This window comes from Uloborus diversus, chromosome 2, assembly GCF_026930045.1.
Source record: "Uloborus diversus isolate 005 chromosome 2, Udiv.v.3.1, whole genome shotgun sequence".
Lineage (NCBI taxonomy): Eukaryota > Metazoa > Arthropoda > Arachnida > Araneae > Uloboridae > Uloborus > Uloborus diversus.
The window spans coordinates 159,889,575-159,913,073 of NC_072732.1; positions in this window are offsets into that span (position 1 = coordinate 159,889,575).

The following is a 23,499-nucleotide window of genomic DNA, read 5'->3' on the forward strand; positions in this document are numbered from 1 at the left end:
GACTATTTTATTTTTTTATGAAAATATTTTCAGATGCATATATTTTAAAATATGTTGAAAATATCTAAGCTATTTGCGGAGACAGCTTTGAAATATAAACATGCTACAGAACTTGATGGCCCAGATGAATCATACTTTAAATGTGCATATCTTCAGTTTTTGCATACTATTCACTCCAAATATATTTTACACGACTTCATGGAAGAATTTTGCTTTCTAAAGTTGTTCCATCTAGATATGTATTATTCTCTAGCCGTTCTACTTTTTAGATATTTTCTACTCTTTTCACGTTATATGATAGCACTGCAGTTTCCCTTTTTTTCCCTTAGAAAGAAAAACTGCTGCTTCTAGTGTTAAAGTAAACACGAATAAATCTGAATTTATAAAAGATATTTTCTCCTGTGAAAGACCAACAGACGTTCTTTTCTTAAGAAAAAGAAAGTATAATGTTTAAGGTTAAATATATATTAACATTAATATTATGATACAATGCATACTATTTTTTTTTAAAAAAATTGCATTCAGCAGTCAAAATCTCCTTTAATCTTACTAATAAGGTTTCAAATTAAAAATGAAGAAATTTTGCCATTTTTATTTCCCTCTTAAATAGAAGTGGGACAATTTTAGATTTAGAGTTTGACAAAATTTTGCTGGTGAAATGGTACTATAAATTATTTTAAAGATGGATCATATTTATCAGTCCTTGGATTTAATTAATTTCTAAATGTAGGACAAATTATTTCAACTTCTGGTACATAAGACTTGGATTGTTTCAATTCTATCAAGAAGAAAAAGGATTAATATTTTTAGAGAAGTATATCATCAGGCAAAATATTTTAGTATAATTTAACCTAATACATATCGGCTCAAAAAACAAAAAAAGTATGAACTTTAAATTTGAAAATAGAAGTTGCAGCCTGATTGCAAGACATTAAGACCGTTTTAAAGTAGTAAGTGTTGGGCAACTAACAGCCTGTGTTCATCATAAAACTTTTCTCTCTCTCTCTATTTACTTCTTATATAAATATTCTTAATTTTAAAACTTTTGAGTGGCAACAACCCTACGAACCATTGACGTCAATATTTTGTGTCACCAGTTTTTATCTGCCCACTATCTTTTGTTTGATTTCTGGCATTACTTCAACAGACGTACACTGATTTCTTCGGAGCATACTGTCACTCATCTTGTAATGCCTGCAAAAAATAATTAGATATTGATTAATAACATCAGTAACTACTGGGGTCCATCTTTGTACCATATTTTTAATTCCAAGCATAATGATTTTAAGGTTATCAATCACGTGAACGACAAAATGAAGCCAAATCAATAGTCTTAGAAAAAACTTCAACAGCAATACCTTCGGGTTTTTTTTTTCAGTATTACAGTTTGTAAAACTGAGAAATTGAAAATCAGTTAAATTAGCAAAACTATGATTCTCTACTTTTAATCTTTTAATCTAGTCTTTTTGGAAAAAAAAAAAAAAAAAAAAAAAACGAGCTGATGTGTCCATCACATGACTTCCTTTTACACAAATTTAACGTTATTTCCCCATTATTGGCAATTCTATTTGGATTCAACAGTGAACTCTTAAAATATCACTAACAATGACTAAATTAAAACCAGATTTAAAAAAAAAAAGAAAAAAAAAAAAATCCGCCAAATTTGTCGCCAAGCTGACGACAAAACTTGGCGACCAAAAGCTTGGCAATATATCGCCAAGTTTCCGCCAAATTATAACACCACTTGAGTTTGCATCGAAATTAGCAGTGATTCCCCCCCCCCCCCCAAATTATAAAAGACCCCTTTTGAAACATCTGAATGCAACCAAAAGAGGAGGTGCATACCTACACACCACTATGAGTCTATGTACCAAATTTCAACTTTCTAGGACAGCTATGCGACATACATACCCACACACGGACATACACACATACAGACGTCACGAGAAAACTCGTTGTAATTAACTCGGGAATCGTCAAAATGGATATTTCGGGCGTCTATACGTTCTTAAGTACATATGCACGAGTGGTCGGGTCGAAAAAAAAAAAAAAAACTCGACATTCATTCGGGGGTGAGCAAAATGGAAATTAAGGTCGATTAATTTTTTCGCGAATACAATACATCTTTTTTTTGTTAAAGGAAGCAAAAAAACGTGTTAGCATTCTTTTAATTTCTCTTTTTTACTTCATTTTACAAAAAAGGAAGTAGGATTGTATTCGCGAAAAAAAAATCACTCAAAAGTCGACCTTAATTTCCATTTTACTCATTCCCGAATGAATGTCGAGTTTTTTTTTTCGACCCGACTACTCGTGCATATGTACCTAAGAACGTATAGACGCCTGAAATATCCATTTAGACGATTCCCGAGTTAATTACAACGAGTTTTCTCGTGACGTCTCTATGTACGTATGTATGTGCGGATATGCTATGTATGTCGCATAACTCAAGAACGGTATGCCCTAGAAAATTGATCTTTGGTACGTAGACTCCTTGTGGGGTCTAGTTGTGCACCTCCCTTTTTGGTTGTTTCCGGCTGTTTCTAAATGGGTCTTTTGCACCTTTTAAGGGGGGAATCATTGTTAATGTCGATGCAAAATCAAGTGGTATTATAATTTGGCGGACACTTGGCGATATTTCGTCAGTCTTTTGGTCGTCAAGTTTTGTCGCCAACTTGGCAACAAAATTGGCGATTTTTTTAAAATCTCGTTTCAATTTGGCCACTGTTTAGAGAGTTAACTATTGAATCACATTAAAATTGCAGTAATGGGGAAATAACATTAAATTAGTTTTAAAGGAATTCATGTGATGTCAGCTCGTGTATTCTCTCGTTGCTTCTTTTTGATTGATACTCGTCCTGCGTTATGTATTTTTTTTTCAGAAATACTATAATAAAATTTAGGAGGTTATTCCTCAGCATTTGAAGTGATTTTTTCAGTGGACACGATTGCAGCAGTTTTAGTATTTACAAAGTTTCAATGTTTTAGCAAATACATTCTTTGGAGCAAAACGATTGTCCGGATTAATGGGAGAAATACTCCATTAAACACATGGTCACTGAAGAATTTCTTAGCTAATTTTGTTCTTCTGTTTAGACATGTGGTTGTAGCGGAAGTTTTGTATCACTTAAAAATGAGAAATTGAATTGAAAAAAGAATGATTTTGCATGTTCTTAAGCCGCAGAATTGAATTTAATGTCTGTCACCAATCTCTAGCAATTCCACTCTGAGAACAATCAGTCCCTTTTGGAACACTCTGTGGTGTCTTACAATAGCTTTTTCCTAAACATTTTACACATAAAATTACATAGTAAGACAATAAACAAGCATATTTTTGTTCTTTTATTGGATTTTTTTAATGCCACTATTAAAAAAAAGTATGTACGACGTTATCGTTCTCAAACTGAGAACGAATGCCAAATTTGTATTTTTGGTCTGGTATTGCAATCACTAAAACCAACTGAGATAAATTTTCCAGCAAAACTAACAATTATAAATTTATTTTTCAATGTAAATTAATTATTATTATTTTTTTTTGTATCTTATTTTTAGCGATGTTTTTACGATCGATAAACCTTTCTTTTCGCTTTTTAAATAACTTTTACTAGATATTGTTTTACAAACGCATGTAATTAAAATAAGCATATAAATACTGCATGTAATAACGAGTTTAACTGATTTTTTTTTTATAAATATTTGTTCTACTCCTGAGTACTGGCTCATTAGAAATGCAATAGATATTTTTTAGTTACCATAAAAGTTTAAAAATGCTCTCCAAATATACTTCTAAAAATGACTTCCATTGCTATTTTAAATGTCTTTCATACACACAATACTAATAGTTTCCATGTTTGGTATTGTGTTTTAATGTACGAGTACTATTCACATGAAAATTATTTTACTTGCTGTCAAATACAAATGCATTTTCTCAGAGGGTGTTACATTTTTGAAAATCTTTTATTCCTCTAGCACTTCGATTTTTCAAATGTGTTTTCTCTTCCAAAGTTTTTGTGCAATAGTACTTCAATTTTCATTCTAAAGGGTTTTTTTTTTTTTTTTTTTTTTTGAAAAAGGAAACACCTAAGAGTCGCATTTGGAAACGGGAGAAGATTCTTTTCCTGAATCAAAAGCATTTTAAAAGGCGCTTTTTAAAAAGTTCAAATGTATTAAAAATAACAATGTTTAAGTTTTAAGTTCAGGTATGGCAATAGCACTTTATAAGGATTGTAATAGGTCACAAAAATTTATTTTTTAAAGATAAAAATTATGAGTTCCTTGCCGTTATGAAATTTAAATATTTGAAATTAACTTTTTTGTTTTGTAATTTTATTGCGAAGTTTCTAAAATATTTACTCAAAATTTTGTGTAATTTTTCTATAACTAAAGGAAATTAATTGTGAATGTCTATCTTTACTAATAATAAAGCTCAAAGTCTCCCTGTGTGCAAGATGTCTGTAAGATGTGTGGATCGCTGTGACGCGCATAGCGCCTAGACCGTTCGGCCGATTTTCATAAAAGTTGGCACAAAGTTAGTCTGTAGCATGAGGCTGTGCACCTCGAAGCAATTTTCAAAAATTCGATTTTGTTCTTTTTCCATTTCAATTTTAAGAATATTTTCCGGAGCAAAATTATCTCAAGATGGACGAGTAAATTACGAAATTATCATGACGTGGAATGGGAGAGCGAACGAACATAGCCTATTGGCGAGATAATATGTAAGTATACAGGCGAACCGAATGACCTTTTAATTTTCAACTACGGGCAAAGCCATGCGGGTACCACTAGTTTCTATGGAGGCTGCTTTAAAATATATCTTTTGCAGACCTATATCATTCGGTTGATATAGTATCTAATTTTGAATTGTGAAAGTGAAAAAATCTTTCTCATACGTTATGTGAGGGTGTACAACAGGTTAAGTCCATCAAAGTTATAATATACATCAGATACACACAAAAATGGCGCCTATTTGTGCAAAGTCACTTTTGCAAAGAAAGTTCATTAAAAAAAATTAGAGAGATTTTAAAGCCTAAAAGAAAACTGCAAAATGTCCATATGCGATAAAACTGACATAAGCTTAGTTATGTGTTGTGTGGCAGGTAAATTATGCTATAAGTATTTAAAAAAATCAAATAATGTTTTCTCGATTGTTTGAAAGCATGCAGTTGCACTTGGGTCTTTTGCTGTATCTGCTTGTTCTCCGTCGTAAATATAATTTTTTTACCAAAGTTGAGATTTGCGACTGTTCTAGAAAACGAGCTGATGTGTGCATCACATGACTTACTTTTACTCCAATTTAATGTCATTTCCCCATTTTGGCAATTTTAATGTGATTCAATAGTTTACTCTCAAAATATCACCAACAGTGGTCGAATTGAAACTGATTAAAAAAAATAATCGCCAAATTTGTCGCCTGGCGATCAAAAGACTGGCGATATATCGCCAAGTGTATCGTCAAATTGTAACACCACTTGAGTTTACATCGAAATTAACAATGATTTTCCGACAAAAAGGGGCAAAATACCTCTTTAGAAACACTCGAATGCAACCAAAAGAGGAGGTGCACAACTAGACCCCACTAGGAGACTACGTACCAAATTTCATCTTTCTAGGACTTACTGTTCTTGAGTTATGCGACATACATATGCACATATCCACATACGCACATTCATACGTACCTACAGACGTCACGAGAAAATTCGTTGTAATTTGCTCGGTAATCGTCATTATGGATATTTCACGTGTCTATACGTTCTTAGGCACCTATCCACGTGTGGTCGAGTCAAAAAAAATTCAGTATTCATTTGGGGAACGAGTACAAGAAGTTCTGTCTAGAACTAGACGAACCAACTTTCCCGTATACCCATACTATTTTTTAATACCTGATCAATATTCTCAAAAGTAGCTAAAAACGCAAATGTTTTCAAACATATTTTTAAAATACTTTAGGCTGATTTCTAGGAATAAAATATTCCTCACTCATCTAAAAAAAAAAAATCGATGCGTAGAAAAAAAAACAAGCAAATAAAATAGCAGCAACTTTTAAACAAAGCAGCTAATACACTTGTTTCCATTAAAAAAATCTTTAACAACTTTCAAAACGAAAAAATTATAATTAAAATTATTAAGCTCATTAAAATAAATACATCATATCAAAAAAAAAAAAAAAAAAAATCGTTTCTTTTTCCCCTGTTGCCAAAAACAATTTTTTAAATGAATTACTACACTTACCAAAATAAAAAAAACAATAAAATGTCAACTTAAAAAAAATAATTTTCATTGTCAAAAAAAAAAAAAAAAATGTCTGCTCATATCTTTATGTAAAAACATAAATGACTCCGAGTTTATTCGCCGAAAACTGAATACCTAAATTGAAACCTTAGCGTGAAAATAAAAACAAATCATATCAACAATAATTATTTCACAGTTAAAACCATAGCTGTGGAGTTGGAGTCAATCTCATTTTGAGATAAAGGAGTCAGAGTCGAATATCCAAGAATCGGATTCAGTCATTTGTCCTCCGTGTATAAATGTTTGCCAAAGCTACGAAGTCAGAGTCGAAGTCGGGGAGTTGGAGTCCGATTAATTGTCGGGCACATAAGTCGGAGTCAGGTGCCTCTAAATTCTCGGAGTCGGAGTCTGGAGTTTGGCGTCAAGAGCTATTTCCAATAAAATTTGTTTGAAGTAAATCCGCCTTCAAGTACGGAATCTACGTTGACTTTCAGTTTCCCCGTAGGCGCTAATGTTAAGGGATTTGAACTGTTCAAAATTGAACGGAAAATTGTTCAAATCGAAAAAATATTTTATATACAAGTTTTTCATCAAAAGCTTTTTCCTACAAAGTTTGTTTGACGCAAATTCGCCTCACAGTTCGGAATTGCATTGAATTTCCTCGTAGGCGCTAATGTTAAGTTTTTTTGAACTGTTCAAAATTGAACAAAAAATAGTTCAAATTAAAAAGTGAAATATGGGAACGAGGTGTCCTCGCCGAGATCTTTCGAACAAAAACAAGTTTGTTCAAATCGGACTATTCATTCAAAAGTTATTAGGGGGGGGGCAGACAGACAGACCGACAGACAGACAGACAGACAGACCGACAGACATTTTTCCCCATCTCAATACCCTACTTTCCAATTTTTAATTTTTCGATATTAATTTAATTATTTTATTTATTTTTAACTTTTTTTTGTTTTTCGCAATATTTTTAAGATGCATTAAGCCTTCTTTCATGCTTTTTTCTTCTTTTTCTGACTTTTACTGGGAAAGGAGGCTAAAAATGGAAATTAAGGTCGATTTGCGAGTGAAAACGTTTTCGCGAATACAACACTTCTTTTTATGTAAAAAGAAGTAAAAATTGAAAATTCCAAAATCAAACCTTTTATAGCAAACGAAGATTTGTTTTCGTTCGTTTTGTTATTAATTGTAGTTGTACAGAAGTAGAAATGTTATGAATTCGCTGTTATACTAGTGTTTTAACAGGTAATGTTAACTTTTCCTTAATAGTAAAACACAACATACCCTGTTCATGTTACTGAGTTAACTTAAAATAAGCTAGTAAAACCCTTTTTGAAGAAAGTGTGGTGTAAAACTTAATACATATGTGCTTACGTTCATAACTCTAATACAGAAACAGCAACTAGAATTTGTTATTCAGTAACAAACATCGTTACATTAATTAGAGATTGATGTTGTTGCTGTTCAAAAAATAAGAAAAAAACATAATGAATTTGTATTTTTGATCTTGAAAGATATCTTGAAATATGCAAGGAAAACATTTAATTAAATTACTTAATATGCATACATGCTATTTCGACACTAAATAAATAAAAATAATTAACGTTCAGATACATTTCCGAGGAAAATTAAGAAAACATCAAGGATAAAATTAAATCAGGTAAAATAAAAACATTCTCAACTTTAATGGATATATAGTTAAAAATCTACTTAGAAAACATTCATTAGAAAAAAAACCCTTTCACTTCTTGTTAATTACGAAGGAAAATAATTATTTCGGAAATAAGTGAAAACCAATTACCGTTAAAAGAAAAAAAATCATTACGGTAGCTTAAAAATGACTTATTAACAAGTAAGTCAATTAGTTCGAAATTATGCAAAAATTTACTTAAGCACAAATAAAATAAAATTAGTATGTCCCTAGGAAAAAGAACTCACGAACATTGCTATGGCTGTTATTTTTTCGTGCTAAGGTAAAGCACAGTATCTGCAAAATTTTCCTTTTAAAAACTTTTCATGAATCATTCTCATCACTTGTACATTTGAATTATTGAAAAAATCTTCATTTTCTTGATTTCATTGAAATTAAAGCACGCAAATTTCTCAAATTCCAACATTTCCCTGCTGTTGGTAAGGAATCAAAAACGCGCAACTTCAAATATCTCAAAAACTCTTTTCTACAGATACTGCGCTTTATCCTCATACGAGAGGATTGACTTCTAAAATTTTGTCTAAAATAAGACTCTTTTCTAGGACAAATGTTTAAGAAGAAGGTGCGATAATTAGAGAAAATTAAAATGCGAGTTACGAAAATTCAGTTCATTTAAAAGCATCGTATATGGTTATTACTTGATAAATAAATAAAAGTGAACGAGAATTACTTATATTTACTGGGCTAAAATTTCCAATTAAAAATATTTCTGTGAAAGATCTTCTTACATGAATCTTGTTAGAAAGACATTAAGTGGGCTCGTTTCGTTTTCTTTTTTTTTGGGCTTTTATCTATGATTATATTTTTTTTTGTTTGTAGCTTTAAAGTTAAACATTACAATTAGAAAATAACCGAACAATAAAAAAAAAAAATAAATAAATATATAAAAAATAAATTGCAAGTGACAAAAAAAAAAAAACTTTTTTTTCCCTTCTGTACACCGATGTATTTGGGGCAAAATTTACTTCAACTACATTAATTTGCATGATAGTGACCGGTTTCTTGGTTATTTTAAAAATCACAATTATCTTTATTTTCATTAATTTGTCAAAATCAATTAACGTTTCATTTTAAAACACGTTTTCCCACTGTGGGATGCAACTGACTAATTTGATGACTAATATTTCAGGATGTAGTCGGTGGATAAATGAGGTTTACACACCAAGGCTATGATTTACCGTAGTGTCTTACTCTTGGTCAGACAGCTGAATCGCAGATTAAATCGTTCGATTGAACCGACGGTTTGTCTTTCTGGTGTGTGATTATGGTCAAGTTAGTGAATCAGGCGGCTGAATAAATGTTGTCTATAGCGCTAGAAGTGATAGAGGTAAGCAAAACGATGACGTGAGAATTGCTGATACCACTGTCTGCTTCGTGCTGGGAAAGCTGGAAATGGCAGTAAATGGAGTGATATTTTAGAAGATCTTAACTTTTTGACTTTCATAATTACTCATTTATATAATAGTGTATAATGCTTAGAAAAAATCTGGTATCCTTTCAAAAAATAAAGAGGGAGAGATCTATTTGTTGAGAGACAATAAAACAGAACAAGGAGACAAGATAATACAAAATCTCGGCCTGCGAACCTACGTACAAATCAAACAGAGTCACCTATTCAGATAGGAAATCGTGAATGAGGCTAGTTTTGGCAATAAAACTAAAACCTTTTTGATGACTTCTGTCACGTTATCCTAAAATAGTGTATAGCTTTATGTTCAATTAGGAACCTTTCTCAGCACCAGCAGTTGCCTGAAATGTTTGTAGGACATTTGCAGCATGAGTGTAAGAGTAAGACACCATTGTAGTGCAGATTGTTTTCCCTTTCTCGATATGAATACATAGCCGAACACCATAACAAACTTTTGAGTTTTTCTACCAGATTTATTTGTCCTTATTCGGTTGCTTATCGATCTTAAATGACATTACTTTTTTTTCACGGTTTCAAGTATATCTTTGATCTTGTATTTCTGGCCAATTAAGTTGGCAGTCTGGAAAGTGTTTAATATTTTTGTGTGTCTAGGTCTTAGAGCAGGAGTTAGTAAATGGAGGGAGCTAGTTCAATCATTGGCTTATCAAGAGCTTAGGCATATGACCTCAAGTTAGATGACTTAACAACGAATATTTGACACGTTTTGCGTAAAACTAGCAAAAGAAACCTGATTTCTTCCAATGCTTCGCTTTAAAATCTATCTCGTGACTAAATGTCTTTGTTACACCAATGAAAGTCTTTACTCCATCCATTTTATCTCTTCCTGATGGTCTACTGAGTAGCGTAACTTCTCTGTAACATATAGCCGTACTTTTCCAGTGCTGACATCACAATCAAGTTTTAAGCCCGGAGATAGTTTCAATTGTTGGACGTGAAGCGATGCATCGGAATTTGAAAGTAATTCAGATAACTGTTTATCAAAAGCCTGTTCCTTTGCTATTGTGGAAAAGTCCACAGCGGCTGGAATAGCTACAGAATCTACTTCAATGCGGGAGAGTGCATCTGCCACGACATTATCAGTGCCTTTTAAATACTTTATATCAGTCGTGAACTGACTAATAAAGTCTCAGTGACGCATCTGAAGAGGGGAACACTTTTCCAGATTTTGATAGAAATCAAAAGTGAGGGGCTCATGGTCAGTGTACAATGTAATAGGGCGGCCTTCAACCATGTGTCTAAAGTGTTTTACTGCTGCATTGGCTGCCAACAGTTCTCTGTCATAAGTGCTGTATTTCTATTGCGTTGGGGAAATTCTTTTTGAGAAGAATGCTAGCGGTTGCCAATGTCTGGATACACGTTGTTGAAGCTCTGCTCATAAAGCAATGTCTGAAGCGTCCACAAAAAGTCCTATTTCTGCATTAGGAATTGGATGTGACAGTTTTGTGCACTCCACCAGTTGTTTTTTACATTTTTCAAAGGGTAATAAAGTTGTATCTGTCCATTCTATTTTCCGCTGGTCGTTCTTTTTAGTACCTTTTAAATAGTCATTGAGTGCGGCTTGCATTTCAGCAGCCTTGGGAAGAAATCGCCTATAAAAGTTTGTTAAAGCTAAGAAGCGTCGCAATTCTTTAATTGTTTCTGGTTTTGCAAATTCGCTTATGGCTTTTACTTTTTCTGAGAGAGGAGCAATTCCAGATTTTGACTCCATGTGGCCTAAAAATTTTACTTTAACCTGACCTAAAATGCTTTTTGAGGCGTTGAGGCGGACTCTGTATTGTGAAAATCACTGAAATGCCAGCTTTAAGTGATGTAGATGTTCTTGTTCATTTTGGGACGCTATCAACATGTCGTCAAAATATGGGACACAAAAATCTAGTCCTTGAAGAACTTGGTTGATAAAACGTTGTAGCGTTGACGCACTATTCGAGAACCCGAAAGGCATGTACAAGTATTCAAATAGCCCGAATGGAATCGTCACCGCTATTTTGGGAATGTCTTCTTTACGCACAGGGATCTGATGATATGCTTTTTCGAGATCCAATGTGAAAAAAAAAAGTTAAAGAGGGGGGAGGGAGATGAGAGGAAAAAAAAAATCCGCTAAACTTCTATTTTAAATACATTGTTCAGCATGCACTTTGTCATGCATCATTGAGATAAATTTGAAGAAAACTCGCTTTAAAATAAGTAAACACTACACTAGTGTGCGCTACTTAGAAAATAAATTTCATTATAAAGTTTAACTGCTGCTGATATATTCCTAAGGAAATAACATTCTTTTACCTTTTCGGACAAAAAGTAAAGAAATAATAAAACAGAAAGAAATCATATTAAATTAGTGGCCCCTATTTCTCGGCAATATAAGCTGAAGATGATCTTAAAAATAAAATGCAGTTTCTGATAGATGTAACACGAGTCATTAGTTGTCTTATATCAAAAAGCAATCTGAGGAGCAGTTCTCTAGACCTATTTCCCATCATATACGTTACAACAACGTTTATAAAAAATGACAAGAGGATAATCCGAGCAATAAAACTCATCTTTTCCTCAGCAAACAGCAGCTCAGGAGATGATTCCGGGCAAGATCAAATCCTCCAGTCAAACCATTGTTTAAAGTAGGTGATGTATCACGAGAAAAAAGGCGAAACGAGCCCATTGAAAAATTGCCTTTTGAATCACGATGACACACTCAAACTGACCTGTGGTATTTTGAGGATGAATTAAGAGATTAAGGCGCTATTTCTTAGCCACTGTTTCTAAGTTGAAGTTTCTTCTATTTAGCTACCCGTCATTGACAAAGACTGTATCATCTGAGATTTTTCAGTCTTCACTGGAGAAATGTTAAAGTAGCTCTGATTTATTGAACTTTTTTCTTCAGCCTTTTAGTTTTCAGGAAAGATATTGTTTGTTATATTGAAAAAGATTATACAAATTTGAATGTTAAAACATTAAAATTAACTTGAGATTTGCACAAAGTTTTGTAAAGCAAATTGTTTAAAACAAAGCCAACAATATTTTTTTTAAAAGCTAGAAAAGCAAAAATTTGGTTTTCAGGAGAGATATTGCTAGCTATATTGAAAAAGGTTATACAAGTTTCAGTTTTGAAACACTAAAATATGTTTCAGGCTTGCACATAGTTTTTTTAAGCAAAGTATTTCAAACAAAGTCATCGATACCTTTTTTTTTCAAGCAAATAACTAAGTAAAATACATAGATCAGGGGTCCTCAAACTGAGTGCCGCGGTACCCTGGGGTACTATAGAGCTAGGGGAAAGGTACTGCGAAATGCTCACGATATATATGATAAGACAGAGATAGGCTAGGGTGCAGTGAGAAAATTCTAATTCTTCAAAGGGAGCCTCAAATCGAAGAGTTTGGGTTCTCCCTTGACTTCGACTGATTTGTCTTTACGTGTACAAAAAATATTTGCCATTATCATAGCGATTAATGTTGTAGTTTTATTTGCTTTTATTTAATTGATTAATGTGGTAATGTAGAAGTTGTCTGCTAATATATTTCAAGTCGTATTTCATTGTTAAGTTATACATGCTGAAATAACGTACAACTGCATATTGGTAAATAGAGATTTTCACAAATTTATTTCGTTTGTAAATTTCTAAAAAATACATCTTACATTTGGAACATTTAATTATGTTTGTATGGTAAACAAGTCCAGCGTAGCTACCTATTTTTTTTTTTTGCAAAAAATTTTCGCCGGAAAGTACTTTGAAGGCAATCACCAACATTTGTAAAAATAACTTTTAATGAAAATGAAACGTAAAAAGCATGTAGGTTTTTTTAAAATTCTCATTAATTTTTAATACGTACATCGCTCTCTTTTCTAGATATTAATGCCAATGTAGCCCTAAAATAAGAAGGCGTCAGGTTCCCATTTTTTCCTATGCCACAGGTTGAATATTTGAACAAGTTCTTAATGTATTCGAAAAGTATGAATTTAATATTATCAGTGTCATAAAAATGTTTTTGGAAAATTCAATGAAGGTTTAAGAATTTTCTCAAAACATTAATAAATTCATACTCAGTTTAGAAAATCTATTAACTTATTTTTACTTGATCAACATGAACTACTTTTCACTACTTTCTTACTGATTGAAAAAAAGCTTAAAAACCTTTCTGGAAATCAGATTTCCGTTGCTTCTAGGATTTTTTCTTTAAATTGTTCGAAAACCACATGTTTTAACAATCATTTTCTTTAGCTGCGGGGTGTCAAATACTTTTGGCTAGTGAGTAGTTTTCGTCTCCCTCCCCCAACCATTTGACACCAAAGAAGTTTGTTATAGTTCAAAAACAACTATGTAGGGGAGAGCGGAGTACTTTGTCAAAAGTTGAATTTTAAAAAATGGATGCTCAAAGTAAATATTTTAGTTGGTATATGGCACACATTTTGTTACTCTGCCACCACCAATTTAATGTATGTGAATAATATTTCATCTTAATCCTTAGTTAATTAGTTATATATTTATGTACTATTTGTGCAAAATTTTGAATAATTTTAAATTGCTGGAACCGTTACGAAATCAAAACAAATACAAGCGGTGCACTTGGTCCCAAAAAAGGTGAGACACTTATTCACAAGAGTAGATACAATAAACAAAGTGCAAAAGAGCGGGCTCACGAGAAATGTAAGCGTAGTGCCGTCTTCTACGTTTGTGAAAAGTGTCTAAAATTTTAAGTTACTTAGTCTGTAATAACTGGATTACTAAGTAACTTTTGATTAAATGTATGATTGCAGTTCAAAAAACTATTGTTGATTATGTAATTAATTATGGATAAAACTTTCTTTTAAACAATGTATTAAACATAATTTCCAAAGATGTAATCGGTTAAACCTTTAAAATTATGTGTGACAAAGTACCCCTTACCCTGTGACATGTACCCTGCCATGCGGCTCTTTGTTGTTGAAATTTGTGAATTTGCTAAATGTGGTCACCAAGCATGATGACATTTGGCGATTAATCGCCAAAATCGGCGTGGAGAAAAGGGTGCCAAAATGATGCCAACTTGCCGAGATCTTGTATATTTCTCACATGTCATGTCCATTGATTTATATGGTCAAAAATGACAAAGCTGGGGAAAGGACATGCAAGTGTAATTTTGAAAGAACACTAAGAAAATAGACACCAAATTTAGCAAGATTGCATCAAATAATGGGCATAAAAACGCAAAAATACAATCTATTTACAAAGTGACATTATCGTTCAACTTTAATTAAGCCTAATTTGGATTAGATTATATTTTGAGAAAACCAGATGAACTAATTTTGTTTTCATTAGCGAAAAATTCTCTAGATCAGAGGGAACTACTAAAAGAATTTAATTTTAACTTTCGAAAGGGAACCAGAACTTTCTTTTCTTTGGTATAATCGATTTTCCTCCGTTTTATTTTCTAATGTTCTAAGGTGTGCTTCTTTGAATAGAAATTATACACAACTGTATTTCTGTTCATACATATACATACTTTACAATGCGGTTTTTCCTTTTGAATATTGAATTAACACTCAAATAAGTTTAATTAACATATTTTTTAAACTACGTTAGTTTATCAAGAGTACAATAATACTTCTATCTGAGATGTCAAACTATCATAAGCGACAAAATATTTTTTACCCTTTCTCACAATCATGGATAATCTGAAGTTTCCTAAAATAAATATTTCAATAAAGACATATTTGACTATTGCCCTGGCTGCACTTTTATGGTTTGCAGACTTCCCTCTATACTATATGGCTTCGTACTTCTTTTGCTATCACAGCTTATTTAATTACGAGTTCTATTTTTGCAGTTGAGGATTAACCTTTGATTACGACAGCACATATGCAAATAAGTAAAAACGCTAACTTTAAATGAATTTCTTGTAAAGGAGTTGATTTGAGAGTTTATAAAATGTAAAGCTGCTAAACTTATTTTTGTTAATTGGTTTGTCAAAGGAAATGATCATGTGAAAGAATTCACCAATTAATACATCATACAAAAAAATGATTACTACAATATACAACATTTTTTCACATTACAGCGTGTGAAGTAAGTAATATTTTAAAAACAAATTTGAAAAATTAAAAAAAAATTCCCATTTTTGTCTTCTAGAGTCAATATTTTATTTTTAATCAAGACCTTTTTAGTGTATTTAATATTTTGAAATTAGTATTTATGTTAACTTATACTTATTTAAACAAATTCATAAGATACACTATTCTTTTAGGTACAGCAAATGCTCGATTGTTATGTAAAGAGTCTTGAAAATTCCATGTACACTACTATCTCATTGATTTAAGCATTGTTTTAAAAACATATCAGCGAATAGGTTTTAAATACATTTTCTCTCTTCTTGCCCTCTTGACTTTTAACTTTTGAAACAGCAACTAGGTGGTTTAGCTAATACATTTCGTTAAAGTCAATTCGCAAAGAAAGAGTAGGTTGTCGTAGTTGCAAAAAACTTGGGAAGACTTTAGTTTTAGTAGTCGAATGACATTAAATTTTGTGCTCATAAAATATTGAAAAAAGCAAAAAAAAAAAAAAAAAAAATACTGCATAAATTTCAAAAGGGGATGATTTATTGTCTTAATTAACATTTTTTTTATTTTCAGAAAGGTAGAATACATTTCTTTTAATGTAAAACCAAAAATTTAAATTTCATATGCTTATTTTAACCGTACATTTATTTCCTGGTTCGTATTGTTATTTAAGCCACTTGCTAGAGATATATAGCAGTTACTTAACATACTGCTGAATCTCATCGGTCAATTGCATTGTCGATTGCGCCCAATGAGCTGTTGAATATTGTTGTCACAAATGCAGTTTCAGTTCAGGTAGGATATTCACAGTGAAATTGTTAATGAAGATACATTGAGAACTACTATGAAATTTATTATAAACGTAAAATTACATCAAACAGAAGTGTAATGCCACATAAAAATGTAGGAACACCATTCTGAATGTGAGAAAAAATATTGTTAAATGCATTTTTAGTTTCATCTTACTTTTTGCTAACATTTAAAATTTCCTCCCCCCTACAGTATATCAAAAGGCACAAAGTTGAAACTGAAAAGCCGAGGGGAGAAATTTTTGTGTGAGTGAAAAGTTGGGGACAGATATTTTTATTATGATTCATCCTGTAACAATTGTGACTATTTTGGAAAATAAGAATACAGTCGAGTCTCGACTTACACGAGAGATACTCCTCGCGTAAGTCGGAATTTCGCGTTGTGGAGAAATGTATGAATACATTTTTTTAGAAGCATATCAAATTATTGTTGCACTTATAAACACCCCTTAAACTGCTTTAAAGCATTCCTTAACTATGCATGAAAGTTTCTTACATAAAGAACTGAATTTTTACTGTATTTGAAAAGTAAAAACTTTTATTCAACATGATAAAACATGAAATAAATTTGTTTAATGTTCAAGCATATCGTGAATCTTTTTTAATCATAAAACTTCTCTTTCTTCTCATCTTCACATACTTTATATGAAGGTACCACTAAGGTGCCATTATATTTCATAAACCTTAATATTTAAAATAAAAAAAAATAAAGAAATGAAAGATGCTGAGAGTGGTTATTTGATGCACTAACGACGCGATGCGTATACTAGTTTGGTGTGGGAATTTTCGCTGTCAGTAATGATTAAAGAGATATGATAACATACAAAGAAATCAGAATTTAGTAGCCAATAACGAAGCCGATACTTCCTTCCAAAAAATTCGTGTTGTGGATGAAAAACTCGCGTTGGCTCTAAAATTCGTTACTCGTGAAAAATTCGCGTTATAGCCATTTCGCGTAACTCGAATCGCGTTGTAGCGGGAGTCGACTGTAGTTAATTTCGTTCTAATATCTTATTTCTTTTTCCGGAATAGTAATGATTCTGTTTTTGGGGGGGTATACTTCGATTGTTATTTTCAACTTTTTTCACAGCAACAGAAATTACTAGCTTTATTTTATGTAGTACATTTTACCTGATTTTTTCAATTAGCTCTGTCTACTACATTTAGTTTCAGCTAACATAGAGCCCCTTTTTGATAGCGGGATTTGAATCTTTGATGTCACGCAGCATTCATCCAGCTTAACATCAAACACATCCAAATGTACGTCAGCTGCTTTCTCACGTCGAAGTACTTAGTGTGCTTAGTTATTACTACTCTTAGTAAGAAACTCAGAACATTTTCTATTTTAAAAAAAGCATCATTTTATTACTAAAATATGTGTCTGCAATCGCTTTAAAGTTTCTCGCTGCTTACGCATTGACTATCATTCCTTTCATTTTCGCTAGCAGTCACCTATTTTATCCGAAATGTTACCAAAATAGGTAATAAAATTTGGTGATTGTTTGAAATTGTGCAAAAAGGAAAATTAATGGAAGTTTTTGTGCTGTTTATGGATTTGCCTAATTAAGTTGTTGGATTATTTAACACAGTAAAAAAAGTCTTTTGAAAATTCTTTGATTGGCGATATTTTGTTTACATGGTGAAAGCTCAGAAACATTATGACGTAGTCTTCGGCTTCAAAAACAGCAACGTTGAAAAACTGCCAAATGCATCAGCTACGGAAATCTTTCTGCAAAAATTTTGGCGATCTGCTGGTTGTTTGGATAATGAGTAAGTGTTCAATCAGCATAAATAATAATAAAAACCATTAATTACATTAAAGTTCCGTTTAAATGGAAAATCATCAGCCAAATCATGTATTATTTGCCAATCTTGTGCAAAAATCTTACTTCAAGATTTGACTTGAGAAAAGCCTTGAACAATCACGAAAAGCAAAGAAAGTCAACAATATAACAATTGTCGCTATCGACAGGGAGTTGAGATGATACACTAAATACTGTATTGCGTTGAAGAAAGCCTTCGAACATGGATCTAAAAAGCTCATAACTCGTTTTTCATTCTACTTAGAAATTTCGAACAGGTGCTATCTTCAGCAGAAAAATCAGAGCTTTCGATGGACATATAATGTAAATATGTGCAAGTATTTTTTCATCCCAATATTAGAGAATTTATACAAAAATTGTGTTTTATTGCCCCCCTAAGGGGGTTTGCCCCCAATAACGGGACGAAAACTACCCTATGTGTTATTCTGATGCATAAGCTATATTATTGTAAAGTTTCATCAAAATCCGTTCAGTAGTTTTTGCGTGAAAGAGTAACAAACATCCATACATCCATACAGACAAACTTTCGCATATATATTGGGTTGTTCGGAAAGTCATTTCGTTTTTTTTTGGGGAACATGAAAGACAGTTTTCGTATAATGAATAAATATTTTATTAAATTATATATTGGCCATTCTGGTCCAACACCTTTTGCCATCTTTCTGGCAGTAACATAATTCCCCTCTCATAAAAGTTTTGGTCCTTGCTGGCAAAAAACTGGTTCAGGTGGTTTTTGACATCTTCATTTGAGGTAAAGGTTTTGCCATCCAAAAAATTTTGCCGGGACCGGAACAAATAGTAGTCGGAAGGCGCCAGATCTGGAGAATATGGTGGATGTTGCAGTACGTCCCATTCAAGCTGTAAAAGTTTTTAGCGAGTGACCAAACTTGTGTGAGGCTCCGTAAGGACATGGGGCACCCACATATCGAGCTTCGAGGTTAAGCCCATGCCTTTCAAATGGCCATAAACAGTCGAATTCGACAAATTTAATCTCTCACCGATCTCTCGTGTGGTTATTCGCCGATTTGCATCAACTAATGCCTTTATCGCATCTTTGTCAGCTTCAACCGGCCTTCCAGACCGTGGTGCATCTTCGACATCAAAATTGCCGGATCGAAATTTTGCAAACCAGTTCTGGCACTGGCGTACTGTTAACACGCCTTCTCCATACACATCCGTCAATTTTTTTCTCGCTTGGACAGCATTTTTACCTTTTCTGAAGTAAAAAAGTAAAATATGACGAAAATGCTGCTTATTGCTCTCCATATTTAAAAGGGCACCAACCAAAAACTACTGCGTAGAATTAATAGAACTTTTTCACACACAAGCCTTGCAATATCAGCTCTCAAGACATATAATGGTTATGCGGCTTAAGTGTGAAGTTGGTTTCGAAAAATCGTAATTTAGTCCTCTGACGGGAAAAAACGAAATTACTTTCCGAACAACCCAATAATATTAGTAAGATAAAAAAATAAAGAAATGAAAGATGCTGAGAGTGGTTATTTGATGCACTAACGACGCGATGCGTAGACTAGTTTGGTGTGGGAATTTTCGCTGTCAGTAATGCTTGAAGAGATATGATATCATACAAAGAAATCAGAATTTAGTAGCCAATAACGAAGCCGATACTTCCTTCCAAAAAATTCGTGTTGTGGACGAAAAACTCGCGTTGGCTCTAAAATTCGTTACTCGTGAAAAATTCGCGTTACAGCCATTTCGTGTAAGTCGAATCGCGTTGTAGCGGGAGTCGACTGCAGTTAATTTCGTTCTAATATCTGATTTCTTTTTCCGGAATAGTAATGATTCTGTTTTTGGGAGGGTATACTTCGATTGTTATTTTCAATTTTTTTCACAGCAACAGAAATTACTAGCTTTATTTTATGTAGTACATTTTACTTGATTTTTTCGATTAGCTCTGTCTACTACCTTTAGTTTCAGCTAACATAGAGCCCCTTTTTGATGGCGGAATTTGAATCTTTGATGTCACGCAGCATTCATCCAGCTTAACATCAAACACATCCAAATGTACGTCAGCTGCTTTCTCACGTCGAAGTACTTAGCGTGCTTAGTTATTGCTACTCTCAGTATGAAACTCAGAACATTTTCTATTTAAAAAAAAACATCATTTTATTACTAAAATATGTGTCTGCAATCGCTTTAAAGTTTCTCGCTGCTCACGCATTGGCTATTATTAATTTCATTTTTGCTAGCAGTCACGTATTTTATTTCAAATGAAATAAATAAAACCAATGAGTAGTCCAAAAATGAGGAACTGTTATTTATTAATGCGTGACTGGAACACTAAATGTGCTTAAAAGGAAAACCAATTTCAACGTACTAAAATTTAATTCAAAACGTAAATGTACGTAGCCCATGCCAAGAAGTTACATTGGAAAAAGGTAAGATGCAAAGCGAGAAGAAGAAGGAACGAAGAACTAGTATTTATTTTCAGTTCGTAGCTAAAACACACAATGTGCGTAAAAGAGAAAACTAAGCTAAACGTACTAAAAACACGATCAAAAACGTAAATCTACGCGACCTGTGACATGAAATTACAGTGGTAAAACACAAAATGCAAAGCGAGAAGAAGAAACGAAGAAATAGTATTTATTATCAGTGCGTTGCTAGCACACATACTGTGCTTAAAATGGAAAATTAACTTCAACGCACTAAAATTCAATCAAAAATGTAAATTTACGTGGCTCGTAAGAAGAAGTTACAATAGAAAAAAAAAATGTAAAGGGAGAAGAAGAAACACAACGAACTAGTATTTTTTTATCAATGCGAAGCTAGAACACATAATTAATGTGCGTAAAACGGTAAATTAACCTCAACGTACTAAAATTCAATCAAAAATGTCAGTCCACATGGCCTGTGAAAAGAAGTAACAATGGAAAAACATAACATGTAAAAGGGATAAGAAGTATCTATTATCAGTGCATTGCTAAAACACAAAATGAGCGTAAAAGGGAATACTAACCTCAGTGTACGAAAAATTCAAACAAGAAACGTAAATCTACGTAGCCTGTAGTATGAAGATACAATGAAGAAAACCTAAACTAAGTGACCCATCCGTTAAATCTGATAAAACGAAAACAATTCAATGGATAATTTGAGTAGATAACGTGATTAAGCAGGATTTAAATTAATACTATCTTGGGTCAAAGAATAGACATAATTCTATCTGTAAAAGCATGCTTTTAAACCTAAACCTTTTTTCATTCCGACTTTGAGCGATGCTTCGAGCTTTGAAGCGATAAATCGGATGGGATCAGGAAGCTATGTGGAATTATTTTTTGAGAAATGGCTATCGATGGAACCGTTTCTCAACCCCAGGATATATGTAAGTATTGAAAGATATATTTCCCAGCTTCAACTTTAAGCTTAAATAAGATACAACAAAGATTTCTGGAGAAAGCTCGCTTGAACTCTAGTTCAAAATATCTGGATATTGTCTTCCTATTCTATAGGCATTCATATATTGCTTGGAATGTATGAAGTGAACGAAAAATTTCCACTCAAGAATAAATTTAATATATTTGAGTTATCGAGACTTTTTTATAGTTCCATGAAGATTGTTGTAAAAAATGTTTTTTAATATATCATTGAGAAAACACAATTTATTTTAGTGTTTAATAAATGCATGTTTTTATTAAACTAGTCGTAAATATTTTCTCTGCTTTCACATCCAGAACCAAGAGGAATTTAACAACTGTGTACTGTAGTTCTACTTCAACTACTATAATCATATCATTATAACGCCATTATCATTGCAGATGCTAAGCTCATTACAGTGCCAAATCAAATAAACACTTGACAACAACAATCAATTCGTTTTCTTAAAAAAAATGACTTCGATGGGTATTTTAGATTCGTCTCATGAGTCAGGCGGAAAGTTTTCCCAAGTAGTGAAATGGATAAAACTTAACTTTGTATTTGATAATAGAAAATGAAATAATTTTGAAAATATTGTTTTGGTAAGACTCCGCAAAGAAAAAAGTCGGTTATTGTATCATGCGAATATAATTACGAAATGTCTCACCGTATTTTATCTACAGTCAAACGCTATGAAAAAGAGTACTTTTTTTCCTAGTAAAAATAAATAAATGTGTGGCAACGTTTGTATTATTAGTGACGTGTACATAGTTACATGTGTAAGATACGCCTTATACGAATATAAAGGGTAAAACTAACACTCTCCGAAGGGAAAATTAGGCAGTGAGAAGTAAACGGATGTAAGTGCCAAAATTAAAATTCCTGCGATAAGCAGTACACATGATAGAGGAACCTCTACTGTATTTAAGGGCAGGAGATGGTACTAGTACTGTCCGTTCTCGAAAGCAAAGACTACCACTCAGGATAGTTTCCGTTTTAAAAATGGGTTATTAGGTTGAGGATAGGCCCTTTCCGCTCGTGCTTGCTATCTCCGTCTTTTTCGATGCTACATTGGAAGAACTACTGAATACGTTAATTTTCCGCTTTTACTTCCGGATTTCACTCCTTATTTTGATAAAATCAGCGCTAGGTCTCGACTAAGGAAAACAAACAGTATTGGAGCGGCTATATAGCATGATTTAGAAAAAAAAACTTTAACGAATGCCTACCTAGGATCAGAAGTTTAAACAAGTTTTATAAGAACATATTAAAAGCCCACCCTTTGCTTCTCACAGCCTGAAATGGGTTTGCTACTTTAAACAAAATACAAATATTTCTTCAATTGTGGTTATACATTGTATGTGACGTCAAGAATGATGTAAATATATATATATATATATATATATATATATATATATATATATATATATATATATATATATATATAGACCTCCTGGAAGTCATAAATAGATGATATGAACCATATCCTTCTCTTTAGGGACGCAAATGCTACAATAGTATGTAAGACGAGACATTGACATTATTTAGCTGCAAGCAAGCTGATAATTGAGCACTGTCCATCTTAGATGATTGTTCCACTTGTCAGGTGCGATTGCTTGTAACTCATAGGAAGATGTTATGGCAAGCATTTATTACGAGCAATGTCAATTGTGAAGATATGTTTCGAATCTACGATACGGCTTGGGATAGAATAGTCGTTTTTTTTCTCTTGTTTTGTAGGTTACTCGGAATATTTTGAGATCACTGGATCAATACAGAAAAAATATTTTCTAAATATGCCGGCGCTTTTGTTAACACATTTTCTCAGATATTCATTTTAAGATATCAAATATTTTTTTTCTGAAATTTTGTTTGGTAAAATACTGTCTCAATATGTTCATAATGCAAAAACTAATCACTTAAATCTTCGCTTTTGATTGGACATAATAAACATTAAAAATAGCATAACAACATTTAATGTATTATAACAAACTTTATGCTCGTTAGAGTTTTGTGCAGGGTAAAAATTATGGCATGTAAAACATTTTACGCTACATTTTTTGTTTATCTGTGCTTTAAATTATTCTCTTGTAATTT